Here is an 8,792-nt window from a genome sequence, read left to right on the forward strand (position 1 = left end):
TATTGGGCACGCTTTAGTACATATGCGCCCTAGAAAAATCAATAATGTTCTTAATGCTTGAGGCTTGCCCAGAGTCACTGGTCATTTCCCTTGTGGTTAGTGCAGTGTTTGCCACTTAAACACAGCTATGAAGACATTGGATCTGGAGATTGGCAAGACATGGACACAACGTTCCCACACAAATTGTAATTCGACCAATGTGGTCTACCTTATCACATGCCTGTGTGCATTACGGTATGTGAGCATGACCACACGCAAAATAAAGCAACGAGTGTGTGAACACCGAAGTAACATCTGGTGTACAAAGAACACTACAAAGCTGACCGAACATTTCCTCAAGTCAAATCATATCACCAACGATTTGAATTGGACAGTCATCGAATGAATCAAACCTGGGAACAATTCATCCCAAGTACTGTTTGAGAAAGAACAGCGGTGGGTCTATCGCCTTGCCACATATGCACATGGACTCAACGATAATATTCCTTGTGGTTCAGTAATGCGACGCTGAAGTCTTAAGGACATTACCTTTGTCCCTACGAAATCATGACTCTTGTAATTAGACTTATTAATATCACACTCCACCACATTATCAAGTGCTTTGTGTGTGCCTCTATCTTTCCAAGGTCTACATCCTAACAGTGCACATGCCCGCTTATGATTTACTCTTAACATCGTACTCTATTAGAGACGGGGCATTAAACTTTTCATAATCATTCCCTGTTAACTTGATGACTAACTGAATAAAGTTTTCCCCTTCATAACAGCGTCTATTGCTTTCCTAAGGTTAGCGCTCCAGCCATTTAGGACGTCCGACTGGTAACGTACGCATAAACATTCTTATGTCACGTGACGTGGGCCAGTGACGCATGCCACAGATTCTCGATTCTCGACCAGGGGCCCTCGGGAAGGGAGTAAGTAGGTACCATACGGGCGCATGGCTTTGTCGAAGTGAGTAACGGTACGGGTTGTCTAACTACTTGAGGTAAAACAATGGCCTTGTTGAGTTTGACAATGTATTACTTGTGTCTTTAAGCGTACAGCGTGTGACTAGAAGCCACTGCCCCCCACCGTGATCCATGCTGTGAGGTTACCATATACCTTATGTAAGCCCTGTCTCTCCTATGCTCCTAAGTCTGCCTTCTTCCCCGTTGCCACGATTCGCACTACTTCTCGTGCTCCGGATTTTTTGTCACGTTCATCGTTTTTAATGACTTTCTTACCGGTAATACCCGAGTAGGGGTGTAGAAAAGTAAGCGCGCCCATTATTTTGAATGATCTGGTGTCAAACAAATTAAGAGCCTGGCATGTCATCAGGTCACATGAATAGCACAATGTGTTAAGGCTAACTGTTCACGCATCACTGTCACTTATACAGCACCATAGCCTGCTAGCGATAAAGCCTATTGCTGCACTTTGAAGAGCACTGAGCAGCGGCATGACCTGTGTCACTCCTGGACATTTCCAAGCACTGTAGCAATTATGTATTCTTTGTTATGTGACTTGTGTTGTCTCTCTGTATGTCTCTTTGTTTCCAAAGATGCATACAGTTTTCAGAAATTCAGAAGGCACAACCGTGAGTTAATTTGGTCTTTTTACCACCACAGATTAGGGTGCACCTTAGCGTGAGCATACCGCCGTGGTGTGCTGGTCCTGAGAAATGCCTAGCTAAGAGCATAAGGAGGCAGAAACATGTTGACCATTCTTTTTCTTTCACATTAGGATGTATCTGGTCAATCTAACCAGTCGCTAAACTGTATTCGTTTCGTAGATTTCCCTGGATGGTGGTCGAGCATGGGCCTAAATACCAGTCACCCCTTTCCCCAAAATAGGTCATATTTTATAGGAAATGCTGATATTTCAACATTGCACATTTGGACTTTTTATGTCGTTGGCACTAGGCCTAGACAAGCAAGTGGGGGTACAGTTTGTATGGGAAGAAGTGTAGGAACATAGGGTAGAAGACATTTTGTGGATCCCTACAGATTCTTGAAATTTCTGTCATGGAAATGCAAGAACATTTTTTGATTTTATGCAAAGTTCGGGGCTTGCAGAAAATTTTTGGTAAGAACATGTTGTTGAATGCATGCAATGCACACCACCCTGGGATCTCTTGGTGTGTAGTTTTCAAAAATGTCTGAGCCTGGCTGGATTTCACTGGTTGGTGACTGAGCCTAGGCATAAATATCGTGGCTACCCTAGTTGCCAATACTGGTCATTTTTTGACTGGAAATGCTGATGTCTACATGTTACATTTTGGGGCTTTTGTTTCACGGGCACTAGAATAAGTCACATAAGAGAGCTAGACACAACAGAAAACAAAAGGTCAAGGCACTAGAAGCCTGCACCAGTCAGTCTAGTGTATGGTAGTTAGAGCAAAAGTGTGGTGCAAAGAGCTGGGAACGTGACCTTCCTACGTCCCTACTAATTGGGAAACCCAAAAACACAGAAACCAAGCTGGCTCAGCACACATATTTTGTCATGCATAATCGTTTGAGGGAGTTTTGTATCCAAAGTTTACAACAGTACAAAGAAGTCAACAAGTTACTGGAAACATATTCTTCCTTTATTTTTCTTTATTCTTCTTTATTATTCTTCCTTTATTCTTTTATTCTTTTGTTCATGATTCTTTTGTTAAAAAAACACAGCACAGAATTCATAGCCGACGTGGCGTGTTTCATCCCAACAGGACTTCTTCAAGGCTGTTGTGTGTTTAAGTATCCCACATAGACATTTCACACCAGGTTTATTGTGGTAAAAAGAAGTAGTTATACAAAGGGAATCTTAGTATATTGAAAAGAGGACACACGACTAGTATATATCAAAAGTGCTGAAGTACATAGGAGTATTTCCAAACAGGAGATGGGTAAAGTGTGTCTCAATGACGCAAACTGAAGTCTTGATTCAGAAAGAGGTCAGCTAGCATTTTTATTGTGTGATAACTCAGAATAGTAGAACATTTTATACTATGAATTGAATTTGTTTCCATTATTGGCTTTCAGATTTAAGTCAGTGTGCAAGAAAGATAGCATTTTGCAAATTGCCCTCCAAATCACATGATAGTATAGGTTACTCCAAATTCAGAGGTGTACAAATATGCACTAATCCTAAACTCAGTGCATTGTTCATATTTGAAAAATACATAAGATTCCTCCATACTCATTTACCATTTATTAGTCTTTATATGAATATGAATTGCTGCATGGCTGGTACACAATGAAAAATCATTACAAGCTGCAGCTCAGTTGCTGACTCTGAGTATCGAGTGTTTTATGGCAATCAACAAACACTGTATCCATGTGATCAGAAGTGTCTGACGGATGTAAAGATGTGCTACATTTGTAAATCGCAACTGGGGCAAATAATTGCAGATGCGAAGGTTGTCACCAATTGAATTTGTTCCTACTTATTTTCATTATTTTTTATTTCAGTGTTTAGTTTATTTTGGATAACCATGAGCATTCTACATAAATGACCCTTGCTGAATTTGGAATTTTGTCTAGTTTTCAGAAATGTATACCTTTCTATGTACACCCATTGGTTTCACACCTGTTTCCAGTACATACAGCAAATACATTGACATTGGAAAAAATGGACTACTAGTTAGAAAAATGCAAAAATTGTGGGGGTAAAAAAATTGATTTTCATTTACAACGCTGCTTGTTCCAAAAGGTGAAGATAAGGTGACCATACCAAGCAAATATTTTGTTGATTCCATTTTTTGTGGAAAACATATGCTTTCTTGTTCAGCCGTTTTTTCAGATCTTCAAATGAAAAACACACTTTTGCTCAATATTGGCTATTCTCAGTTACCTCCCGGGGACTCCACAAACCCCATGTACCTATAGAACCCCCAAAATGGGGAATAAAAGACACACATTAGGCTTGGATAGCTTTTGCAGAAAACAAATTATAAAGACCTTAGTGTAAAGTCTCCTAAAAATGGGTTCAGCACTGAGGGTGGGGGAGCTTCAGCAGAAAAGTGGTTAAGCTGTTGACCATACCAACTATTTCTTTATTGATTTTGTTATACCTTGCCTCCACCCTACAAAAATAGGCATGCAGCAAGTGTAACAATGGGATGGCTGGCTGATGGCACAATCATCCTTGATGAATTTCTGCGTCAAAATCTGCACTAGCATTTGACTCAAACACACTATAATACCCCTTTTGTCAACCTTCATCATAATAAAAAAATTGTGCTGCATCCCCTCTCCATCATGGTATATAATCTTTTAGAGGCATGTACTGCTCAAACAGGCTTTGCAGCACATAGACAGTGGAGTTCCAAGGCTCTGTGTGAGCCCTTTCTGGTGTGACTCTATTAGCATGCTAAATAATTCCCAACTGCTTCTGGGCTCTGAAGGAACAGCTGAAATGTGTACAAATCTTGCAGCAGGTGACCAGCATAATGTGGGCTGCTTCTTTCTTGAGGAAGTTGATACAATGAGCCAAACATAGCACTTTAAAGTATCCTCCATCTGCCGTGGCCTTAGCTTTTCCAATTGCAATTACAGTGGAAACAAATCCTAGTCTGAGGACTCTGAGTTGAAGCCGTTCATAGACTTTGATAATAAATTCTCCCACTGTGTGGGCCATTATGTGTGCTTTCTCCATCTCGAACATTGTATGCTGGTGAATAACTCAAAAAAGCATAAGCAACATTGACATCAGCGTGCAGTGATTGACATTTATTCTGCAGCTTGACAACTGCTCTACATGTCTGTAGTGAAACAGGTGGATTTCACAACACTCTACTTCCTTGCATCAGCATTCAATTCCAGCACTTCATGATCCAGCTGTGGGATAGCGATTTTGGGAAAATAGATCCAGCTATTCAGCTTCAGTTTTTGAGAAGGGTTTGCAGATATTCCAGAATCCCCTGTCAATCCACCATGGAAAAAAGGAGTATTTCAAGCTCTGACATTTTAACCACTTTCCTATTGCTTAAATGCACAAGCTGAGGGTTTTGGTGAGATGGTGCATCGTTGTTCAAAAAAACACTGTGGGTGCCACAATGTGTTTTTTTATTTTTTTGTGACAATCCCACCTCGAGTGACCTATGGAGAGGAACCCTGCTTATGTGCTTCGGAGTGACCGTGGCATCCCTCTTTTCTTTTTCTTTGTCAAGCTGAGGTAACTGCTGGTTTCAGGGCATCACCCTTCATCTGAAACCTGTCCCAGGATGCTTGTTTCCGGTCCAGGGCGGACCTGGCTTGGCAGTTCGGGCTGGACTGTTCCCACAAGGAACAGGGTCAAGACTGATTTGCATATGGTGGGTCCAAACTGGGGTGGTGTGGTGAGCAAAAGAATGATGGATTAAACCCAGATCCTTATGACTGGGGGTGAATGTTTGCATTGTCCAGCATTCCGTCCATCAATTGTTTCTTTTGCATATGTCGCCCTAAGTGGGAAAGGTATGCCCAGACATGGGTCCCATGCTCACTACACCACTGGATTGAAGCTAGCCTGGCTGATGAAGGTGATTCCCCAGTTACTTATCGGTAATCTTCATTACTCCGAGTATAGTCTTCCTCACCACATGAGTTACAAAGTGAGCTTCAGCTCCACACCAGAACCCTCCAAAGCAAAAGTTAGACTCCCATGCCTCCCATCCCTTCCCAACATGGCCAACCCACATCACCCTTGACCTCTATTAGAAGAGGGTCAACCCAACCCCCAGCCTGATGAACTACCAAGCCTAAACATGAAGCAGATAGCACCACAGTGAGGGAGGGATGGTAACTCATGTGGCGAGGAAGACTATATTCAGAGTGATGAAGATTACCAGTAAGTAACTGGGTCATTACCTCCTCGTAGGTCTCCCTCACCACTAGAGTTACGAAGTGAGCACATACCCAAGCCAAGCGGCTTCATGGAAACTCACAAGAAACCACTGACAAGAAGGAGATTCCAAAGAAGTAGGTCAAATCCAAACAACACAGACAAATGGATGAAACCACCCAAGAGACAGGCAAATCACGAGCAGGAAGAACCGGCCACGAGACAGAGAGACAGCGGGAGGGGCGAAAACCCAGACCCCTGAGACCCGTAGGCCAGCCAGAAAGACAGCCTGAACCAACGACAGAAGGTGGACAGTGAAGGCACGGGACCAGACCGTATGGAGCTAAAAGCAACAATCAGACTGGCACAACAACAGAAAGAAGTAGGCTGGACCAAACACAGCAAGACTGCCCGACAGACAGCCAAAAGAGGGAAGCAAAAGCTCCAGACCCCGGAACCAAAGGAAAAGACGTCAAAACCACCATAGTGACAAACAAGATACCACAGCAGCAAAAAGGCGCAGTCCGATCCAAACAAAGCAACACCGCACAGTGGACCACCAACAGTGAGAGAGCAGAATCCACCCCAGAACTAATGACCGGAGGGAAAGAAGGTAACAAAACCCACCAGGCCCGGCAGACAATCAAGGGGACCGAGGGCAGAAGGAGAGGAACCAGACGCAACCAAAACAGACTGGCAGGACCCGCAATAACAGAGGTGAGAGCAGAAAGCAATCCAGCAGCCCAACTGACCCGCAGAAATGAAGGCCACTTAAATACCACCAACACGGTGAGAAACAGGAAGGCCACAGACCCTAGCGGCACAAATAGACCCCCTGGAAGGGAGTGCAACACCAACGAAAGAACCCAGGAAGGCCAAGGCAAAACATCTCGAGGAAGCCGCAGGAAACAACCACAGAGCAACCCGGCCACCAAAGGAACCAAAGCGTCCAACAGCGGAAAGCAGAAAGCCCGCAAGGCCGTCCATGGAGCCCGAAGAGCAGAAAGGACCAGGCCCAAGGCCAAGGCCAGGCCACCAGAAATGAAAGCGAATGCCCACCACGGTGCCACTATGTTCATCGAAGCACACAGCACCTGGTAGCATATGGAACGCAGCACTAATTGGCGTGTCATCCTAGCGCAGGGGCCATGCCAAACATCCCTGTATCGATGCAATATTAGTAAATGTGTCACAGAAGCGAGCACCCAGGAGGACACCCATCCAGCTACCAACCAGGTCCGACCCAGCCGAACAACTGAGAGCAGACAAGAACAGGTGCCTAAAGGGAGTTAAGGCCACAGGCAGAAACCCACCAATGGCGAGAAAAGACAGAAAAACTGGGTGAAACGAGCCCCGAAGCAACTCCACCACCTCCAGGGAGCATCCTCGAGCCAGCAGGCACAAGCACACCAGAGACAGGGCCAAAGAAGAAGAGGACGCAAAATCCCCACAGGAAGCTGAAGGCTCCACAAGGGGGAAGGAAGACCCGGGAAAGCCCAGCACCCCTGGACAACCAACACCCCCAGAAGTGGAAACCAAGGGAGAAGAACCCAGGTGAGCACCACTAACAGGACAAATTCCCCATCCAGGCCAAACAAGCCCAGACTCCGCGTAAGCAAAGGGAACAGAGGAAAAGCACAAAGCTGGGAGCCTGGTTGAGTAAGCAAACAGAGCCACCTCCGGGGACCCAAACCGTGCCTGCAACAAAAGGGACACAGCCACCCACCGGAAGACAGAAGCCATGGGAGGAAAAAACCCTGCACCAGAGAAACAACAGTCAGCACTCCCCAGGGAGAGAAACCATCACGAGTGACAATCCCCGGAACCCAGCCAAGGACAGATCAACTGTGCCAAAAAGCCAAAGGGAGCAAACCCAGCAACACCCCCGGAGAATGAGGCAGGCAAAAAACTGCCCAGACTAGAAACAAGAAGCTCCCGCAGGCCGGAAGCAAACCCCAGACAAGCCAAAGGAATGTCCAACAGAAGCCAGACGAGAAACCCGCCAGCAGGGGGACCAACTGACCCCACACAGACCGGAAACCCAAGCAAGCCCTCCAGCCCCACAAGCTGGCATAGGCCGCAACCACCCAGAAGAAGGGGAAAAGAACGGACACCACCAACCCAGACTGGACCGAACCCGTGGAGACACAACCACTGGCATAACGGAACCGTGGGCGGGACAAGAGAAAGGACACCCACGGCAACAGGTGAAGACGAGTATGATCCCGAACCCATGATGGCCCAGTAGCACAAAGACCCACCAGATGGGAAGAGCCCCAAAGAGGACAATGCAAAGCACCGCTAGTCAACAAGGCACAAAAACACCAGAAACACTCCCCGTGGAAGACCCTGACCAAGGTAGACAACCCCAACACAAAAGCCAGTGGGGCGGAGGACAAACCCAGGGGGAGCACCTGGAATTGGAAGAGCAAGCCTCCACTCATAAAACCAGATGAAGGGTAACATGCACAAGGAGGTAGGCAACCAAAAACCGGAATAATCAGAAACAGGATAGGGAAAACAGCAAGACCCCATCGGCAAACAGGAACCGGACGAATAGGCCCCACTGGAGAAGAACCTGAGAGACTGCCAAAAGCGACCCGCAAGCACAGTCACATATGTACATCGTAGCTGAGGCATGTGCCGAACCCCCGGCCAGACCAAGCCACCTCCACCAAAAGGACATAGACCAACCAATGAGCTACAGCACTCCGGACATGAGCAGGTGAGCCCAACAACCAAAAACAGGAGACAACAGGGTGGCACGGCAGTAGGCAGGACCCACGGAACCGAGACCTGAGACAGAGGCCACCCAGGATGTGAGGAGAGGCAACAGGCGGCCCCCAACAGAGCCCCAATGGCCAGGGGCCGAGGAGAAGCACAGCACAGATGGTGGCGCAGCAGCCACCTACCGAGCCCGGAAAGAGAAGGAAAAAGGGGTGCCACGGCCACAGCCCTGGCCATAGAAAGGGCAAGCCCTCCAGGAGCAGAAGCAAAAGCCCAAACAG

General features: G+C 46.4%; 1 non-coding gene across 1 annotated transcript; it reads right to left on the minus strand.

Moving 5' to 3' along the window:
* Positions 1-6,882: 6,882 nt before the first annotated feature.
* Positions 6,883-6,989, minus strand: LOC146785144 (U6 spliceosomal RNA). Its single transcript, XR_014971383.1, has one exon. It is a non-coding gene; the product is annotated as a U6 spliceosomal RNA (small nuclear RNA).
* Between the last annotated feature and the right edge of the window lie 1,803 nt (positions 6,990-8,792).

This window comes from Triturus cristatus, chromosome 11 (genome assembly GCF_964204655.1).
Source record: "Triturus cristatus chromosome 11, aTriCri1.1, whole genome shotgun sequence".
NCBI lineage: Eukaryota > Metazoa > Chordata > Amphibia > Caudata > Salamandridae > Triturus > Triturus cristatus.